The sequence below is a fragment of the Hyperolius riggenbachi genome, chromosome 12, assembly GCF_040937935.1.
Source record: "Hyperolius riggenbachi isolate aHypRig1 chromosome 12, aHypRig1.pri, whole genome shotgun sequence".
NCBI classification, from domain to species: Eukaryota; Metazoa; Chordata; class Amphibia; order Anura; family Hyperoliidae; genus Hyperolius; species Hyperolius riggenbachi.
The window spans coordinates 38,926,776-38,948,465 of record NC_090657.1 but is presented as its reverse complement, the minus strand read 5'-3'; positions in this window follow the sequence as shown (position 1 = coordinate 38,948,465).

The window sequence follows — 21,690 nt, the reverse complement described above, 5'->3', positions numbered from 1 at the left end:
AGACTGCAACTTGGGTCAAGAGAAAAGCTTTGTGAAATAATCCAATCATATTTTCAGTGTTCTGAAACTGAACGTCGCAACTTTCTCTACCCCTGCCTGTTGTCCTTCTCACCATCTTTGCCTTGCAAATGTCTGACTGGGAGCAGTGGGAGATCTCCGCCAGCTAGTTGCCTTGGACTGGTGATACAGAGAAGAGGCGGCTCATGCAGGGAGGGGTAACATGAGAGGGTGTCAGATGGCCCTTTGAAAAGACAGTGGAAATGCCTGCTCTCCTCTCCTAATTCTTCATGCTGAAGCTTATATTCCTGCTGGGATGGGAGGAGAGGGCATAAAGTGTGGGAAAACAGCCAGAGCAGTCACAGGCAATTCAATGCTGCAGGAAGCATGGGCTGCTTCCGTTACAGCAGAACCCGTCTTCCTGTTGTTGCCTGGCAACACACAGCCACAGCTCAGCAGCGTCTGAGGGCTAAACTATTAACTGAAGGGGGGAGAAGAACCTTAGCAGTTAAAAATATAAGCAGCTCTGTTCTCCAGCCTCCTCCCTCTCCTCTGCAGCAGGACCACATGATCCTTGCTGGTTTTTACGAGCCAGCAGCTAGGATACCAGGGCCAGATTACATGCTGATGGGGCCCCTTAGACTCTGCTGGGGCCCCAATCAGGTGATTGGAATGAGTTGTGGGATAATCCGACCCTGCCTACCAGGGGCGTAACTAAGCCCCACCGGGCCCCCCTGCAGAATTTCAGAGCGGGCCCCCCCCCGGGGCCCGCTCGTGGCCGGTTTTTGGGTGCTGGAGGGGTGGCAGCATGAGGGGAAAGCCTTGCCCACAGTCGGCGGGGAGAGGGGAAGTTCACCCCTCTCCCTCACCTCGAGGCTCTCCCCTCTGCGCTCCCCTCCAGCTAGTGAACCTGTGTGGGCAGCGAGCAGCAGCGGCGGCAGGATACATACCTTCTTCCTTGCATTCCATCGCCGCCTTCTCGCTCTAGTAGCTGACGTCACTTCCGGAAGCGGTCCAGCGCTGCATAATATGTTGGCATTTTTGTAAATACAATAAATATTTGCAAGCTAGGATAACTGTTTTACCAATTGTGACCACTAGATGCCAATATTGCACTAGCCCCCCCCCCTATTACCTGCATTACCACCTGTGGCCACCAGGGGGGGGGTGGTCAATGGAGTATCTTCCGAATTAGAGAATATCTGAGGATACTAAGTCCTTCATGGCCAGAGGTGACACTGTGGAGCACATTTCCTGGTCCAGGTTCCCTCCTTCGGGAGGCCGTATCTCTGGAGCCCTTAGCCCCATAGACCGTAAATTTCAGGTATGTGTAGCAGAGGGTCATGGCTACATGTGGGCATAATTGGAGTCATGCTAGCCCTCCAAGAACAAGAGATACTGCACCCCAAAAAAGGAAGTTTGGTTTGGGAGCGTTTTCTGTTAGGAACATCCCAGGCTGTTGACATTTGATATGTATGTAGAAGGCATATTGACCTTCTTACACTCCAAATTCGGGGTCACTGGCACCCCCTGAGCCGGAGATATGCCCCCACATTTTAAAGAATTTTGTGCCTGCGTGCCCCCTCTTTTGGAGGCCAGATCTCAATGGCTCTTTCCTCGAGTGACCCCAAATTTCAGGTGTGGTTATTAGTTTAGGGGCTACACGTGGGTACAGGTGCGGTCACGCTAGCCCCCCCCAGAATTGGTTACCAAACCCCAAAAATTGAAAGATGTTCTCAGGATGTTCTGGCAGTAAACTGGCATACCAGGGTGCTCTAGCAGTAAACTTAAATCTTAGGATGCTTTGGCAGTACTCTGATATACCAGGGTGTTTTAGAAGACCAAAGTTGTAAGCAGCTCCCTACCAAATAAAGTGCAACATGCTCTGGTCGTGAAACTTATAGAAGTCCAAACATGTAGCAAAGAAGGAGTCTTGACCTGTCATTGTCTTGCAGTAAATATCAGCTCTTCTATTGAGGCATTTTGCAGGATACAGAAAAGGTCAGCAACAATGTGACATTCTGAAAAGAGCCTCCTCTTTCTCAAGCTTGCTAGCCCACTAAACATCAGAACAGCAAATCAGCCTTCAATGAACAGGGACCAGAGTGCCTGGACACCTGAAGGCCAACCAAATTGTGGTGGGCAGTCATATCACAAGATCCCTAATAAACAACTGATGGATAACAAACAATGCGGGTTTTGTGCGCATGTGCCCACGCATGTGTATATTGCTTATTTGTTTTCCGGCACAGTTGTGACGTTTTTGTTTTTTTTATGCATTGCATGCAATGTTTTGTTTTTTTAACTTCCCGTATGCCACACCTTCCCTTTGGTGATTGGTGCTTTTTGTTTGTCTGCAGTTCCCCATCAGGTCTGTTTTAGGCTGATAGTTTGAGCTGTAATATCATTTTGACAGTCAATTGTGGTTGGTTGTCCTTCGGACACCCAGGCACTTTGGTCCCTGTTCATTGAAGGGCACTACATAAGGCTGATTTGCTGTTCTGATGTTTCGTGGGTTAGCAATCATGAGAGAGGAAGCTCCTCTCGAAACATCACATTGTTGCTGTCCTTTGCTGTGTCCAGCAAGATCCCTTAATAAAGGAGCTGATATATACTGCAAGAAGGTGCCAAGTCAATACTCCTTCTTTGCATCACAGAGTGCTCTGGCAGTAAACGGACACCCCAGGGTGCTCTTGCAGTAAACGGACACCCCAGGGTGCTCTGGCAGTAAACGGACACCCCAGGGTGCTCTGGCAGTAAACGGACACCCCAGGGTGCTCTGGCAGTAAACGGACACCCCAGGGTGCTCTGGCAGTAAACGGACACCCCAGGGTGCTCTGGCAGTAAACGGACACCCCAGGGTGCTCTGGCAGTAAACGGACACCCCAGGGTGCTCTGGCAGTAAACTGACACCCCAGGGTGCTCTGGCAGTAAACGGACACCCCAGGGTGCTCTGGCAGTAAACGGACACCCCAGGGTGCTCTGGAAAAATGTATTATAAAAACATACTTTTCTAAGAAGTGGGAAGCTTCTGGATCTTAATGAAGCTTTCCTCTCTGTCCTATGGTCCCCTGTTGCCATACATGGACTCTTCAGCTGATCAAGGTCCACACTCCTCTTCTTGCATGTGGCCTGTCCTGTGCCATAGCAAGAGTGGCTTATAGCACAGGCGCAGTATGGCCACACTCATGCTTGAAGAGGGATGTGGTCCCCATCAGATTACAGACAAGTTCTTATTAGTAGTCTTTAGAGGGTCTGCCCTCAGCGATGGGGGACCAGAGGACAGCAAGGGAAGCCTCATTTTGACAGTCAATTGTGCATCCCAGGGCGCTCTGACAAACCAGTGTTGGATATTTCATGTCTGATCAGCTGTTTTTTGCAGGTCAAAACATTTCCCACACTCATCTGACACTGGTAAAAAGACATTGATATGCTATTTCATGGCTGAGCAGCTTATTATTGCAGGTCAAAACATTTAACACACTCAGCATATCAATATGTCCTCTCATCAGAGTCAGAGATTTCTTGTCTGATGACCTTATTATCGCAGGTCAAAAAATTTCCCATACTCAGCATATCAATATGTCCTCTCGCCATTGTTAGATATTTCATGTCTAATCAGCTCAATGTTGCTAGTCAAAACATTAGCCACACTCAGCATATCAATGTATTCTCACCAGTGTCAGATATTTCAGCTCTGACAAGCTGTTTGCTGGTAAAACATTTCCCATACTGAGCATAGCATAGCAATATGTTCTCTCACCAGAACATATTTCAGCTCTGACAAGCGTATTATTGCAGGTCAAAACATTTCCCACACTCAGCAGATCAATACATCCTCTCATGAGTGTCAGATATTTCAGCTCTTACAAGCTAAGTTCCTGGTCAAAACATTTCCCAAGCACTACCGAATGGAGGTACCAGGGAAATACAATAATACACAATTGTCCAAAGGACTTAGCCCTATGGGTACATAAAAGAACTTATAACTTTTATTGTCACAAAACCTAATTGGTTAAAAATGAGTGGTTCATGTGAGTGAACACACTCCCTGTGGAGGTCTTCAAGTTAAGACTACCAATGTATACATTGCAGGGGTCCTGGCTTATCCCCCTCCACTTTATATGAAATAAAAAGTGGGGTGTAGCTATCCCGCAGTTGTAATTGGTGTACTGCACAGATAAAAATGTATATGAGGCTTGGAAGGTCACCACCAGTTGACAGTTTAATCACTGGAGGTGTACTCTAAGTCGTGCAAGCTCATCACATACATAAGGTGCTAACTAAGAGGATGAATCGATAATTATAGATACAAGTGGTGCACAGTGCTGTATATGAACTTTGACATGGTCATGTTTCACCAGACGGCTTCATCAGAAAGTGCTATACAAATATACAGTAACACCCAATCACCCTATATACACATTATATACACATTTACATCATCCCCCCATATGTTAGCTGCCCCAGTCAGAGCTGAGTTGCCATGTGAGGCCAGGTCCTATATATACAGATAAGGGAGGGGAGAAATGGGGGTTGGCCCAGACAAATGAATCCTCCTACCTCCTACATGTATGATAGTTGCTGGGTTGGCTGCAAACCTCTTACAATTCCATGGGATCTGTATGCCACCCGGAGACATGGATGCTCAAACATCCGATCAACAGAGCCGCCCTATGGGCGGACATCCTCCTTAATTCGGAAACGTTTCCACCTGACAGGCGAAATTAGCGTAAGAGGGTGTCTACCCGGTGCGCAGTGCAAGGGGCTGAGCTGTGGCGGTGACATCATATCCGCCCACAGTCTCGCCCCGGCGTGCCCTGCGTGCTCGTTGTCATAGAGGTGGAACGCATAATGCGTCCCAGAGAAAAGGGTCGAGCTATGACGGTGACGTAATATCCGCCCATAGTCTCATCCCAGCACGTACCAGCGTGCTTGTTGCCATGGTGCTGGGGCGCAGCGTGCGTCCCACTCGTTCCTAGTCTCCAGCCACAGGACCTATCGGGTCTTCTTATATATATAAAACCACAAAACGGTGGGGAGGAGGATAAAGAGGTTGCCAGGCAACCTTGAATAGAAAACAGCACGGTGTGTGTAGAGCCAAATTGGCCATCAGTAAATATGAAATTCTACACTATGTGTTTAGAGTGGCAATTTGCCCTGAATAAAGACATGCCACTGCAAATGAATGGGAGGAAAGAATGTTTCTTGGGAAGAAAAATTCTCTTGGGAAGAAAAATAATTTTTCTCAAAAATTGCAAAACCATGAGAAGGAACAGGGGGATGTTCTCCACCATGTAAATGGAGACATCACAACCATAGCATCCTACAGTGGAGGGGTCGATGGGACTAGTGTTATGACATGAACAAACCCTGAATTACTACTCGGATAGAGCAGTCGATATCATAAAATAAATTGATCGAATAATGTACTACGTGTACCACCATATCTGTATCTACAGATGGGGAGCAGAGGTGTCTGGATAAATCAGTTTGTTAGTATTAGTATTAATATTTATTGTGTTTGAGGGATAATCTTCATAAAAAACAAGCCAGATTAAAATCCTCATTTAACCCTCTTGGGGCAATGGTGTCCAATCTGAAAATCCATTGGGATTCGATCTGGGTTAGTTTACGATCGAAGTCGCCCCCCCTCACACCTCTCTTCCAACATTGTATCCCCCAAAACTGGATGTTGAACCGATCCACGCTGTGCACTTCATTCATATGTCGTGCTACCGATGTTTCTCTTTTATGTTTGATATCTCCAATGTGTTCTAAAATTCTATCTTTAAGTTGTCTGGTAGTTTTTCCGATATAAAACAGGTTGCATGTACATTTCGCCCCATATACCACTCCCTTAGTGTCACAATTTATGAAAGATCTAATTTCAAAAGACCTCCCATTGTTTGGTGCAATAAAATTCTTCACAGTCGGCATATATTTGCACGCCTTGCATTTGCCACATCTGTGTGAACCATTGGGTCTTTGAGGTAGCCATGTCTGTAAGGGGGTTACAGTTTTAGAAAATGTGCTGTGCACCAACATATCTCTCAGATTGGGTGCCCTTCTATACGTCACTAGAGGGTTCTCGGGGAGGAGCCTTGCCAAATCTTTGTCTTTCTGAAGTATGGGCCAGTAATGTTTAACGATTTCAAAAACGGCGTGAGATTGTTCTGTGTATGTTCCTATGAGTCTTGGAGCATTTGTTTTAGGATCGCTGGATGGAACATTTTTTGGTTTATTCGTGAGGGTCTCTGCCCTCGGGGTATGTACTGCTCTTCTGTAAGCTTGTTCTACCACATTATCGGGAAACCCTCTCTGTTTAAAACGTTTTCTTAAAAGTTGGCACTCTTTATTAAATGACTGTTCTGTGGAGCAGTTTCTCCTTGCCCTCAAGAACTGGCCAACTGGGATACTCTTTCTCAGTGACCGTGGATGTGAGCTATCCCATTTTAGTAATGCATTTGTTGATGTGGGTTTCCGATAAATTTCAGTCTGCAGTATACCCCCTTCACCAATCGAAATATTGAGATCTAAGAAATTGATCGATTTGTTATTAATCTCATAGGTAAATCTCATTCCAATATCGTTATTATTGAGGATAAAAACAAAATCCTCAAAGAGTTTGGCTGGGCCGTCCCATAGTACAATGATATCATCAATAAAACGCCCCCAGTATAATATGTGGGACGTAAAAAATAATAGATCCTCCGAAAAGACATGAGTGTCTTCCCACCAGCCCAGGAACAGGTTGGCATAGGAGGGGGCACAAGCCGTCCCCATCGCGCTGCCCCTGAGCTGGTGGTAGACGCGCCCACCAAAAAGAAAAATGTTATGGGTGAGCACGAACTCCAAAAGTGTTAACAGAAGTTTGTTGTGTTCCTCAAGGTGTCTACCTCTCATCCCCAGAAAATAAGCGACTGCGGAGATGCCCAATGGGTGCCGGATGTTACTATAGAGCGCCTCTACATCGAGGCTTGCCATTAGAGTATTAGGGGGGACCTCCAGATCCTGTAAACGTACCAGGACATCCTTCGTGTCTTTAAGATACGAAGGGAGAGCTTCTACAAACGGACGCAGGAATTTGTCTATATATTGGCTAACATGATCAGTGAGATTATCACGTCCCGAGACAATAGGTCTACCTGGGGGTGGGGTGATTCCCTTGTGTATTTTTGGAAGTGCATAAAAAACCGACATAGTTGGATGTTCTGTCGATTGTTTCAATCGTGTATAATCTATAGGATCTAGACTCCCATTTTCTAACCCCTCTTTAAGGAGATTTTGGAGGGCCGTGCAATGTGATTTCAGAGGATTCTGTTTCAAAACTGCATATTGATTGGCATCACTCAGAATGTTCATGCACATCCTTTCATACATATCCGTGTCCATTATAACCACATTACCCCCTTTGTCTGCCGGTTTGATAGTTAACTGATTATTCTTTTTCAACATTTCAAGGGCCCTGCGTTCTTCTGCACTGAGGTTATCATATCCATGACAACCTATGCTCTCTACTTCCAGATTTCTAAATGCCCTCGTCACCATGTCCACAAAAGAGTGGATCTGTGGGTACTGTGAAATTGCAGGGCAATAAGTACTTTTTGGCCTCGTGCCACTCGGTGGTGCTAAAGTCGGTGTCGCATCTGTATTCTCTACCAGCAGTTCCTGAAGGGCCTCTAGAGCCTCTTTTTCCTGTTTCATAGTTTTCTTATCTTTTGCCTCTTTATTTTCATACATTTTGAGAAGTGCTAGCTTCCTCGCAAATAAATTCACGTCCTTTACCCATTCAAATGCACTGAACTTACATGTGGGCACAAAAGACATACCCCTGGTCAATAGTGAGATCTGTGTAGGGGTTAGGGTACATGTGGAGAGGTTAATAACTTTTAATTGGTTACATTCCTCAATCTCTTTTTCTGTATTTTTTACCATTGATGTACATGTTTTCTCCCTCTCCTGTGTCCCGTATATCCCCATTGTTTGCGATCTCGCAACGTGTGCTGTTGCTCTTTGGTCTGTGGGTCGGTTGTCTCTACACATTGTAGATTTGGTGTGTCTAGAGTTTGATCTAAAAAACCAGTCTGTTTGTTTGTAACTTTAGGTTGCGGTTTATGAGGTCTCTTTGGGAAGACTTTCCTTTTATCACGTCTTCTAGGTAATCCTCTGTTAGAGGACAAATTAGAATCGCTTTCCGACTGGGTCTCCGTTTCAGTCGAAACCTGACCTCTGTCAAGGTCCTGGTTAGTCTGTGGTGCCTTCTCAGTCCAATTGTAAATCTTATCGTTTTTAAAATCCTGACTATCTCTGAGGTACTTCTTCTGTTTTCTGGTCTTAATCTCCTCAGTATAGGCTTGTACTTTCCTCTCTAGTTTATTTTCAAATTTTTCAAAGTCTGGATGTCCTGATAGTTCCAAAAGGACCTTTTGTTCATTAATCAACTTGGCTCTAATTTTTTCTGTATATTTAAGTTCGTAATCGTGCAGATATTGCATCTGTGCTAGGGTCTGTTGTGTCTTAAGTTCTTCCCAGCCTCTCATGAATTCTACATCTTCTGTGTGAGAATGTGGTTTGACCAAATTGCGTAGGCCCCTCACAGTGATCTTTTCTTTAAGATATATATTAAAAGACGCTACCTCCCATGATGACCTCGTAAATTCCTTATATGTTTTAAAAATGTCTACAAACACTGGTTCCACATCTGTGCCGTAACTAAGTGTCTGGTCATCCCCACTACCCTCTTCCACTCGGACCTGAAAAGTACTCCTTGCCTCGTCAGTGAGAGACTCTATTGATGGTAGGCCTTCAGATAGATAGGCCATACCAACTGAGATGGGTGTTCGGTACACCAGTAAGAACAATAATGCAAGCACTACCGAATGGAGGTACCAGGGAAATACAATAATACACAATTGTCCAAAGGACTTAGCCCTATGGGTACATGAGAAAAATTATTTTTCTTCCCAAGAGAATTTTTCTTCCCAAGAAACATTCTTTCCTCCCATTCATTTGCAGTGGCATGTCTTTATTCAGGGCAAATTGCCACTCTAAACACATAGTGTAGAATTTCATATTTACTGATGGCCAATTTGGCTCTACACACACCGTGCTGTTTTCTATTCAAGGTTGCCTGGCAACCTCTTTATCCTCCTCCCCACCGTTTTGTGGTTTTATATATATAAGAAGACCCGATAGGTCCTGTGGCTGGAGACTAGGAACGAGTGGGACGCACGCTGCGCCCCAGCACCATGGCAACAAGCACGCTGGTACGTGCTGGGATGAGACTATGGGCGGATATTACGTCACCGTCATAGCTCGACCCTTTTCTCTGGGACGCATTATGCGTTCCACCTCTATGACAACGAGCACGCAGGGCACGCCGGGGCGAGACTGTGGGCGGATATGATGTCACCGCCACAGCTCAGCCCCTTGCACTGCGCACCGGGTAGACACCCTCTTACGCTAATTTCGCCTGTCAGGTGGAAACGTTTCCGAATTAAGGAGGATGTCCGCCCATAGGGCGGCTCTGTTGATCGGATGTTTGAGCATCCATGTCTCCGGGTGGCATACAGATCCCATGGAATTGTAAGAGGTTTGCAGCCAACCCAGCAACTATCATACATGTAGGAGGTAGGAGGATTCATTTGTCTGGGCCAACCCCCATTTCTCCCCTCCCTTATCTGTATATATAGGACCTGGCCTCACATGGCAACTCAGCTCTGACTGGGGCAGCTAACATATGGGGGGATGATGTAAATGTGTATATAATGTGTATATAGGGTGATTGGGTGTTACTGTATATTTGTATAGCACTTTCTGATGAAGCCGTCTGGTGAAACATGACCATGTCAAAGTTCATATACAGCACTGTGCACCACTTGTATCTATAATTATCGATTCATCCTCTTAGTTAGCACCTTATGTATGTGATGAGCTTGCACGACTTAGAGTACACCTCCAGTGATTAAACTGTCAACTGGTGGTGACCTTCCAAGCCTCATATACATTTTTATCTGTGCAGTACACCAATTACAACTGCGGGATAGCTACACCCCACTTTTTATTTCATATAAAGTGGAGGGGGATAAGCCAGGACCCCTGCAATGTATACATTGGTAGTCTTAACTTGAAGACCTCCACAGGGAGTGTGTTCACTCACATGAACCACTCATTTTTAACCAATTAGGTTTTGTGACAATAAAAGTTATAAGTTCTTTTATGTACCCATAGGGCTAAGTCCTTTGGACAATTGTGTATTATTTTTCAAAACATTTCCCAATCAGCATATCCGTATGCTTCTTACCAGTGTCAGATAGTTCATGTCTGATCAGCTTATTATTTGCAGGTCAAAACATTTCCCACACTCAGCATATGAATATGTCCTCTCATCAGTGTCCGTTATTTTAGCTCTGACAAGCTATTTTCTGGTCTAATCCTTTCCCACACTCACTATTTCAATGTCTTCTCAACAGTGTCCGATATTTCAGGGTTAAGCTGATATTTGCTAGTTAACCACTTGCCAACCGCACACTCATACCGTGTGGCGGCAAAGTGGTAGCTGGAGGACCAGCGACGCAGATCTGCGTCGACAGGTGCCTCCCTAATTAATCAGGAAAGGCCGCTCGCGCGAGCGGCTGTTTCCTGTTAGATCACGGAGCGGGTCTCCATGAATAGCCTGCGAGCTGCTAATCGCGGCTCGCAGACTAAATGTAAACGCAGGAGACATTTGTCTCCTTTGTTTACATTGTACGGCACTGCTGCACAGCGGCCGGGGATCGCCGCCATGTGACAGAGCACATCCTGTCACAGGCTGCACAGGACGGATAGCGTCCTGTGCAGCCCTGATCACCGGGGGGGACAGGTAGGAGAGGGAGAGGGGGAATTTCGCTGCAGACAGGGGCTTTGAGGTGCTCCCCCACAAACCTAAGGCAGGCAGGAGCGATCAGACCCCCCCCCCTGCACATCATCCCCATAGGGGGGAAAAAGGGGGGGCGTGCTGATCGCTCTGCATGTAACATGAACTGTGCTGGGGGCTGCAGAGCCCACCCAGCACAGATCACAAAAAACAGCGCTGGTCCTTAAGCAGGGGGGGGGGGGGTAAAGGCTGGGTTATCAAGTGGTTAAAACAATTCCAAGTACACAACAGAGATGTGGAATGGTCTGGCACTATGGTTTAATAACAGTAGCATAGACACAAATTAGCAGTGGATTGGGTGCATTGCAAAATATGGTTAAACAGCATACATCAGTGCATTGTGTCATACCATGGTGTCTTGATAGATGCCTGGGTGTGGATGAGAGGCAGCAGGTGTGGGTGCCAAAAGGTGCACGGCCTTACGACCGTTTCGTGTGGCAAACGCCAAACTTCTTCTGAGGCTGGATGTGCAACAAGTGTGGGATGCGCAGTACGGTGTATAAGGAGGTGCGTGATGACGCGCCTCCGCTACGCCAATGAAGACCCACCCCTTCTGGAAACCCCAAACCCAAAATTGCTCCGCCCTGGGGAAGACTGGTGGTATGCACGGCCATGACAGCGGAGACGCGTATACGCGTCATAGGTGACGCTGTTAAACGCTGGCTAATGAAAAAGTGCGGATATTCTGCTGTGCATGGAGCTACGTGGACAAGCGCTCACAGAGTACACCAAATGGTTGCCATGGCAACCTCTGTCATCCTGCGCCTGAAATGTACAGGCAGAGGAAAGAAACACAGGTACATACGCCAGGTACGCCGCGATGACGGATATACATGAATATTTGTGTATCTGAAGCAGGATGAAAGCATGGGGACATTCTCCATGCGATTAAGCTATATTAGCTAAAATTTCAGCTTACTAACAGGGTTTGATTGGGAGCTTAAAGGGGAAGAGGGAAAGATTGGATGGGGTGGGAAAGAGAAGGAGAAACAACGTGTATCACCAAAGTGGTTAGTGAAAAAGGTAAGCAAGAGGTGAAAACAAGAGGATGATACACATATTGTGAGAGCATATCAGTGGGGGTATATGGGGACGGCCCCAAGAAGGAGAGCCCAAATTCTAAGTCCAACATGGCGTATCTCCTCATTAAGCATAAAGTTGATTGCTATGAAACATTTATTAATGATAAATTGTAAAGAAGATAAAAACAATAATAATAAAGGAGACAACAAAAAAAATCCATGTTGGAAATGAAAGGGCAACAGAAAGCGGCCAGGGGGCAGCAAGTAAGAGCACCAGGAGTAAATGAATGATCAAGGATCAAGGAAACAAGCAAGATCGACATAATCGTTTAAGCCCAGAGGACCCATAGCATCAGTGCGTAGGATCCAACGCGCTTCTTGTCTGAGTAAGAGTTTTTTCTTATCCCCAACTCTACGAGGGGTTTTACACAAGTCAATGCAGGCTGAAGAAAGAAGATCTGGGTTGCTTTGATGAACAGTTGACGTGTTCAACAATCCTTGGGCAACCCTTATTTTTAGGGAGCAGACGGACATGCTCCAAGATACGCTCTTTGACCATTCTGGTGGACTTACTGACGTAAAAACGTTGGCATGGACACCACAAAGCGTACACCACGTTACTTGGTTCTACAAGTGGCAAAAAAAGGAACATTACATTGGACTGAGCCTAAAGTATAGGTCTTTCATCTTGTTGGGTCTTGAGCACATGGTTTACTGGGTGTTCAGTGCCAGCTAACACAGTTTTGTCCGAGTGCCCGCTAGCTCTCCCACAGAATTAAAACAATTCCAACACTGAACATATTAATATGTCCTCAGACCAGTGTCCTATAATTTATTTCTGGTCAGCTTATTATTGCAGGTCAAAATATTTCCCACACTCAGCATATCAACATGTTTTCTCAATAGTGTCAGATATTTCACATTTGCTGGTTGAAATATATCCCACACTCATCTGACACTGATGAGGGGATATATTGAAATGCTATGTATTGTCTGATCAGCTTATTATTGCAGGTCAAAAACATTTCCTACATTCGGCATATGATGTCATCAGTTTATTTTCCCCTCTGGTTTCCTTCAAGTAATACATGTATTTATACAGACCTATATATAAGACCCGAAACAGAGACAACTGAGGAGAATAGAAGGACCAGAGACAAATGGATCATATGCAGACCAACAGCACAGTACACCAAATAATGTCTGATCGGTTTTCATTCCTGTTTGGATTTGCATGTTGGAGCTCTCAGGCTACTTCTTGCCATCTCAATGTTCCCCTTTGTAACATGACTTTACATCTACGTCAACAAGGAGATGACTAGAGATGGCCCAAACTGAGAACTTTTCCGGAAGTTCGGTTCACCCCCATAGTGCATCATGAGGGTCAACTTTGACCCTCTACATCACAGTCAGCAGGCACATTGTAGCCAATTAGGCTACACTCCCTCCTGGAGCCCCACCCCCATCCTGGCTGATTGTTATTGCTTAAAAAACACCCCTCAACAGCTCTTTTAAGAGCTAATCTTGTTCTTGTAATTTTTTTTTTTTGTAGTCCACTTGCATTATATACAGCCCTGTAAGTCAGTGTCACTGTACCTGTCTGTGTGTGACAGGTGCACATGTTATACCCATCACTGCATATACCTACTACCTGTTCAGTTAAGTGTACCCACCTACCTACGTGAGCGCACGCAGTGTGATATACCACTCCGTGCATACCTGTTAACTGCACCTGTGTGACTGACTGCACATTGTATTAGTCAAGTCAGTGCATACCTTTCACTTCATTCCCCCCCCCCCAATATGGACAAAATAAAGGGCAGAGGCAGGCTACCTGGCAGGTCTGTTCGAGGTCGCGCTGTCATGATTTCGTGCGGCCCATGACCAAAGTACAGTGTTCAGAAGAAGAAACGTGCCATCAACCCCCAATATTGTCATGATGTAGTTGACTATTTAACACAAAACACCATCTTTCTCATGCTTCCACACGGAAGCGTGACATCATTCCTCCTATTGCTCTGATTCTGGCACCCCACTTAACACTCAGTCGGCCACCACCACCACCAAAGTGCCATCACCCTAGGGCTCAGTGGTCTGGAAAAAAAAATTTGTGTGTCTGCCTCAGATGAGAGCAATGCCATCTGTACTCTCTGCCACCAAAAATTGAGCCGTGGAAAGACCAAGACCTGCGTAGGGACAACGACCTTACGAAGGCACATGATTACAAAGCACAAACTGCAATGGGATGACCATCTGAGGGAAAGCCGCAAACAAAAGCAAATCCACACACCGCAGTGGAAGATATGCAATTATTTCTCAAAAAAGGCGATACCCAAACTGTACCGTGATGTTGAAAGGCAAGTGGTGTCATCTCTGGCACACAGCATTGGGTTAAGGGACCATCTGACCACGTGGTCTGCAAAGCACGGTCAGGCCTGCCCGAAGACTAAGTCAGTCCCCACACACAGCATCTCTGCCTGCCCCAAGACTAAGTCGCTCCCCACACAGCATCTCTGCCTGCAGGCCGATTGACTACCTTCTCCGCCACCACCAACAGGGTCCTGGATTTCAGGCGGATTCCTGAATTTCTAAGGCCGCTGAACTGATCTATGTCTCGTTTTTTCTGCCACCAATTAGGCTTTCTTTGGGGGGTACATTTTGCTAAGAGCCACTTTACTGTAAATGCATTTTAACAGGAAGAATAAGGAAAAAACGGAAACAAATCATTATTTCTCAGTTTTCGGCCATTATAGTTTTAAAATAATACATGCCTCCACAATTAAAACTCTCGTATTGTATGTGCCCATTTCTCCCGGTTATTACACAGTTTAAATTATGTCCCTATCACAATGTATGGTGACAATATTTTACTTGGAAATAAAAGTGCATTTTTTCCGTTTTGCACCCATCACTATTTACAAGCTTATAATTAACCAATTTACTCCCACCCGTACAAATTTTTCCGTCCCTTTTTCCATCCTTTAACCCCCAGGGACGGAGAAATCCGTACTTTCCGCGCTCCCGCCGCTGCCCGCACTCCCGCTCGCTCTAGCACGCATTCCCGCGGGTAAACACGCCGCCGGCCGCTCGCCCGGAGATCAATGAACGGGAAAATCCATTCCCGTTCGTTGATCTAAGCCCCGCAATGATCCGCTGCTTCTCCGCTAAGCAGCACGATCATTGTGAAAAAAACCCCGTTCCCAGCCTCCTAATACTTCCTCCAAGCGTCCAGAAGGACGCTTGGAGGTCGCATTAAACAAATAGTTACTGTTGCCATCTTGTGGCCAAATAGTAAAACTACACCCTATAGCATTTCTCCCATACAAATAGATTAAACACAAAAAATTAACTCATTACCTCCCACACTCCCCATTTTTTTTTTTTTTTTTGTAATAAAAAAAAATTAAAACATTTACAATTAAAAAAATACATAAATAGTTACCTTAGGGACTGAACTTTTTAAATATTTATGTCAGGAGGGTACAACACTGCTACTTTATAAACTATGGGCTTGTAATTAGGGATGGACGCAACACTGAAAAAAATGCACCTTTATTTCCAAATAAAATATTGGCGCCAAACATTGTGATAGGGACATAATTTAAACGGTTTTATAAGCGGGACAAATGGGCAAATACATTTCATGGGTTTTAATTACAGTAGCATGCATTATTTAAAAACTATAATGGTCTAAAACTCATTTTTCCTATTTTCCCATTAAAACACATTTAGAATAAAATAATTCTTGGTATAATGTCCCACCTAAAGAAAGCCTAATTGGTGGTGAAAAAAAAAAAAGATATAGTTCATTTCATTGTGATAAGTAATAAAGTTATAGACGAATGAATGGAAGGAGCTCTGAAAGGTTAAAATTGCTCTGGTGGTCAGGGGGTAAAACCCCTCAGTGGTGAAGTGGTTAAACTTTTTATGTGAAACAGACAAATGATAAGCGCTCAAGAATGCACCTGAATTGTAAGCCATCAGCGGCAATGCAGAGCCCCCTAGGGCTGAATACATACCTCTAATGCAAAACAGATGCAAAATTATGTGCTAAATTCTAATCTAAAAATTTGGGAGTGAATTTAAAACAGTGAAGGCAGCTAGCCACTAGTATACTTACATTCAAATTTGAACAGTGGGAGACATGGCAGCGCTTTCAAACTAACCTCATACCTGAATGGTTTAACTGCAATGGTGAGCAGAGCTCCAGAAACTGGACTATATTACACACCCAGCATACACTGCAGGCAAAGAGAGGGAGGGGGAATTAGTGATTAATCTGCACCGGTGGGCAGAGCTCCTGAAACTGGACTATATTACACACCCTGCATCACTATAGACCAAGGGGGGGTGTTAGCTTCAGTGATAATTAGTGCACAAATTATGACCTAATAGACTTCCCCACGGCGGTGATGTCGTAATGTTTTGCATTAGAGGCATGTATTCAGCCCTAGGGGGCTCTGCATTGCCGCTGATGGCTTACAATTCAGGTGCATCCTTGAGCGCTTATCATTTGTCTGTTTTGCTTGTCTTATGAAATGTGTATACCATTTTATGAATAGCAGCACGAGGAATTGTTTTTATTGCTAGGTTAGAGGTAGGTCTTCCCCAAGGGGGTACGTCACCGCCGTGGGGAAGTCTATTAGGTCATAATTTGTGCACTAATTATCACTGAAGCCAACACCCCCCCTTGGTCTATAGTGATGCAGGGTGTGTAATATAGTCCAGTTTCTGGAGCTCTGCTCACCACTGCAGTTAAACCATTCAGGTATGAGGTTAGTTTGAAAGCGCTGCCATGTCTCACACTGTGCAAATTTGAAACTTTTTATGTGGGTATTTTTGAGAGGGTGGGATGCAAATCAATTTTTTTTGTACAAGATGGCAGCCATGAGTTTGTTTACAATAACGTCACTCTAAGCATAACACGGACGCTTAGAGTGACGTCGGGGGAAATAGGAACAGAAAAACTTCATCTTCCGTGCGAAGCTGGCGGTTTTTCTCGGGGGGAGAGCAATCAGTGATCGGGCACCATAGCCCGATTCACTGATTGCCTGGCTAGCGAACCGCGGGCCGGGAGTGCGCGTGCATGCGCGCGATCGGCCGCGGGGGCGCGCGGGAGCGCACATGGCCTCCTGGGCGTAGCTAGTACGTCCAGGAGGCCAAAGTAGTTAAGCACTGGAATGCACCCATCACAAACATGTCAGTGTTCTTTTTCTTCTGAAACTAATGGCAGACTTGACTGGAGAATAGCAACAAGGGAAAACACTGGAGGGAGGGGGGTGTCATATCTACACAATGGATTTTTTTTCCCCATACATTAAAAAAGAGTGCTGTAGTAATTTGAAGGCCAGAGAAAGCTGCTGGTGAAATATTGGAAAAAATTACCAATAATCCCCTACTTAATTTGGATATTAACCATTTTACCACCACAGGTGCGTGTATCTACACTCCTTTTGACATCCTTTCCCCACCAGGAGCGTAGATACATGCACCCCCGCCGCTGTCCGCTCTCCCACGCTCGTGCATGCCGCTCGCCCGGAGATCAATGAATGGGAACAACAGTTCCCGTTCATTGATCTAAGCCCCCCAGCAATAATCGGCTGCTTCTATGAGAAGTAGCGCGATCATTGTGAAAAAAAAAACATGCTGCTGTGTTTCTGCCTGCTGGTGGTGGTGTTTATTTGGACTGCTTTGGACTTTGCTATATGCCACCAGCAGGGGATTTTGTGGACTTATAGCAGCCATGGAGTTCTGCTCTCCACCAGCAAAGGGCTCTGTGGACTGTGAGCAGCCCTGATGCACAGCAGGCAGCTTGTCTCCTTCCTGGAGTATTTAAGCCTCTTCCTCCTGCTAGTTGCCAGAACATTGTTCTCCCAGGTCTGAGTTGCTGGACATCCTGGTTTCTGATTCCTTGGCCTGTAATATGTGTATGCCTTCCTGTTGCTGAACCTGCTATTCTGTCTAGAACAGGCATGGGCAAACTTGGCCCTCCATCTGTTAACTAAAAGTCCCACAGTGCATTGCAGGAGTCTGACAGCCACAGTCATGGCATTGTGGGACTTGTAGTTCCATAACAGCTGGAGGGCCGAGTTTGCCCATGCCTGGTCTAGACCTTGCTTTTGCTTATCTTTGGTCCCGTGTTTCTCTGATTACCTGTTGCTGATCTTTTTAGCCTGCTGACTCTGTTATTCTGCCTGATCCCTGTTGTACGGTGAATGTGTGTATATATATATTGTGTAAATATTTAGTTAGTCAGGTGTGTTCTTATCACTGCTCTCATGGGTTATTGTGTATATTGCGTGCTGTGCATGGGTTTGCATGATATTGCATTTATATTGGTTTATGTGCACTTTCAATAAATCATCATTTTTTGCACCTCATTCTCTGGTTCCAGTATCTGTTACTGCAAACTGTGGTCAAAACCTCGTTCTTCCATTCAGACTTGTTACAGATATACCCAAGATAAAAATGAGCTTGCCTAGGGAATTGTAGGATTTCAAAAGCCAGCTTACATACATTGGCTGGGAATCAAACCCAGGTCTAGTGCTCGGTAGGCTGCTATCCTAACCATTATACCACCAACACAACACACTACAATGCTACATGCTGAAGCCAGCCAAGCATGTACCATTGTGATATATCCAAGAGAAAAATGAGCTTGCTTAGGGATTTGTAGGATTTCAAAAGCCAACTCACATTGGCCAGGAATCGAACCCAGGCCTACCGCTCTGTAGGCTGCTATCCACACCATTATACCACCAACACTACATGCTGAAACTTCTTGGAGCAGACTTACTTCCTCCCTCCAAAAGACACACATACATCCCCATAAAATCATTCAACAGCAACTGCGTGCACAGTCTTTGTTACACAGTCTCTATGGCACAATTGGTTAGCGTGTTTGGCTGTTAACTGAAAGATTGGTGGTTCAAGCCCACTTAAAATCGGAGGTTCGCGACATCTCTATCTGCAGATTCTCATATACACCTTGCAGGGACGGATCTAGGGGGGGGCAAGCGGGCATCTTGCCCCAGGCGCAGTTTGTTGAATTCTTAAAGGCGGTAAAATGAATGGCAGTTTAGGTGCCAAAACCTGACCTTTAGGTGCCAAAACCTGACCTTGCCCCAGGCGCAACTTGGTCTTGATCCGTCCCTGACACCTTGTTTAACAGACCATAAGTGAAGGTGGCTGAGAAGGAAAGTGAGTGGCTGAAAAGGAACGAGAGTGGAAAAGAGTGAGTGACAGTGGGAGAAAGTGATTGAATATGAAAGTAATATAAATAATATACTTACCTCCATAGGCGCCGGCGGCGATCGGAAAGGGTGGGTGGGAATCGGAAAGGAGGGGGGTATAATGTAGCTAGCGCTAGGCTAGCTACATGATTGAAAAAAAAATTAGGTTTAATAAACCATGCGCAGCCGTGCGGCTGCGCATAATCAGAATGCCGGGGATGTTAACTGGATATATAAATTCCTTACTCAACTGCTAAGTGCAAAATACATGCTAATTGTTTTACTTCATTCTCTTCATTCGCTCTGCAAAAACGCTTACAGAGGCGCTTTATACAAAAACAAAGCGTGCAGGTAAGCACCGAGTGGGTAAAAAACTTTCAAAAAATCAAAAATTGCTGACATCAGTGATTTTGAATATAGATGTGAACATGGCCTCACTTTCCAATTGATTTTCCGATCGATTTCCATTCACTTCTATGATGATGTTTGGAAAAATGATCAAAAATCAGTATATATATATCTTCATATTTGCCAAGGATGTGAATACAGCAGTATTGTGGCTGTTCTGGCAATTTCAGCTGTTCAGCACAAATGCCACATTACCGCAACTCGGAAATGTTAGACCAATCACAGAACTCAGAAGCATTAGGCCAATCAGTGAATGCAAAAATTTTTGGTGAAAATTGAATTACCGCAGTAATTTTAGACCCATCACAAGACTTAGACACTACTGAGTCCTGCGATTGGCTTACAATTTCCGTGGTATTCCAAATTCTGTGGTAAACTTTCAGATAGAATTTCAGATTTACATGAAATTTTGCATTGCGATTTTGCAAAATTACTGCTCATCACTACATGTGAGGCACAATGAGGGGGATATCAGAATGCTGAAAGTAATAGTGAGAGGATACACTGGAATACTAAGACAGGAGCGGACATTGAAATGCTAAGTATAGATGACAGTTTGGTGGGGCAAACAAAGTTTGCAAACCAGTGTTTGCAAATCCCCAAAGATAACCACACTCAATATGGGGTTCCCTGTCTGCCCACAAAGCCCGCTGCATGTAAATCGCCCCATTCCACCGTCATGATCTCCCACCATCACCAGAGCATAGAGAACGGGATGGGTGGGCTGTCCGGTCACTGTTCCCAGAGCACAGAGAATGAGATAGGTAGACTGTCCAGTCAACGCCCTCAGAGCATAGAGAGCTGGATGAATAGGCTGTCTGAACACCACCTTCGGATCATAGAGAGCTGGATAGGTGGGCTGCCCGGTCACTGCTCTCGGAACATAGAGAGCTGGATGGGTGGGCTGTCTAGTCACCACCCTCAGAGCATAGAGAGCTGTATGGGTGGGCTGTCCAGTCACCACCATCAGAGCATAGAGAGCTGGATGGGTGGGCTGTCCTGTCACCACCCTCGGAGCATACAGAGCTGGATGGGTGGGCTGTCTGGTCACTACCCTCGGATCATAAAGAGCTAGATGGGTGGGCTATCTGGTCACCGCCCTCGAAGCATAATGAGCTGGATGGGTGGGTTGTCCTGTCACCAACCTCAGAGCATTGAGAGCTGGATGGGTGGGCTGTCGGGTCACCACCCTCGAAGCATAGACAACTGGATGGGTGGGCTGTCCGGTCATTGCCCTTGGATCATAAAGAGCTGGATGGGTGGGCTGTCTCAAAACTGCCCTCGGATCATAGAGCTGGATGGGTGGGCTGTCCAGTCACCACCCTTAGAGCATAGAGAGCTGGATGGGTGGGCTATCCGGACACCACCCTCAGATCATAGAGAGCTGGGTGGGTGGGCTGCCCGGTCACTGCCCTCGGAGCATAGAGAGCTGGGTGGGTGGGCTGCCTGGTCATTGCCCTCGGAGCACAAAGAGCTGGATGGGTGGACTGTGAGTTTATTTTTGCCAGTCTGATCACAATCACCCGATCGATTGAACAATTATTCACTAAAAACTGGACCATTAGTGGCCAGGCCACCTTTAAGGTTGCCACTATCGATCAAGTGATCAGATAATTCTGATCAGAAGTCAAATATTGTAATATATTGAACACCATCAACAAGCCAATTTTTGCTTCCCATTTATCACAGCCAACCATAAAATACAAATTTTGGTTTGACGATGGGTGGATCGATTGTGCCCATCAGTGGAGAATATTTACAACCAATCCGATCACATCGATCAGAATTATCTGATCGCTCAAATGATTTTTTTTGCCAGAAACTGGATTGTGTAATGCTGGAGGGTCATACTTTCTGACCACCCAGCACAACAAGGCTAAGAGCTGGATAATGGAAGAGGCTACACAGGCTGCCCAGAGCAACTGCAGCTCTGGGCTTCTGATATTGCTACAAATAAGATGCAATGGCAGCGCAGTGCAATGTTGTGCTGCTCTTGTGATAGCAAGCATTCAGACAGAAACAAGACAGGACTATAGATTGGAGCGTAACTAATAGCAACCACAGCTCACAGTCACGTCCACAGAAGCAGAGCAAGTAGGCTAACAAAAGTCAC